This window comes from Gekko japonicus, unplaced genomic scaffold (assembly GCF_001447785.1).
Source record: "Gekko japonicus isolate JY-2015 unplaced genomic scaffold, Gekko_japonicus_V1.1 scaffold2438, whole genome shotgun sequence".
In the NCBI taxonomy this organism is placed as follows: Eukaryota; Metazoa; Chordata; class Lepidosauria; order Squamata; family Gekkonidae; genus Gekko; species Gekko japonicus.
In genome coordinates this window covers 15,608-16,258 of record NW_015176525.1, presented here as the reverse complement: position 1 = coordinate 16,258, position 651 = coordinate 15,608, and positions in this window count along the sequence as shown.

The following is a 651-nucleotide window of genomic DNA, read 5'->3' as shown; positions in this document are numbered from 1 at the left end:
AACTCCTTTCCCTTCCCCTCCCCACAACAGACACCCTGTGAGGTAGGTGGGGCTGAGAGAGCTCTTGACAGAAACTGCTCTTTTTCAAGAACAGCTCTGACAGAACTACGGCTTGCCCAAGGTCATCCAGCCAGGTGCAAGCGGAGGAGTGGGGAATCAAACCCGGTTCTCCCAGATTAGAGTCCGCGCACTTATCCACTACACCAAATTGACTGTGTGTTCATACCGAGCTTGGTGAAATTGCTCCTTAGACCAGGGCCGGCTCAAGGTGCTTCTGCGCCCTAGGCAGGCACAGATGCCAACCTCCCGGTGGGGCCTGGAGACCCTTTTGCTGCCTCCTCCTCCTCCCCCCCCAGGGGGGAGGGGGAGGGCGGGTGCTTCCCAATCGCGGGATCGGGTTGCAACATGCAGGGCAGCCAGAGGCTCTTTGGAAGGATCAAATAAAAGCGAACAATCCAATCCACCTCCTCTTCTTTTTTGCTACGGAGACGGCTTGTTTCTTCGGCCTGCTTTCCTGCAACTCCTGGCGCTCGTCCGCCTCCTCCAGCCCCCCCCCTGGAGATATCCTCGCTTGGCCCCGTGAGCGCCGGAGAAAACAAGCCAGATGATTCCTGTCTCAGCACCGCGCAACCAAGTTGGGGTGCGAAAGCC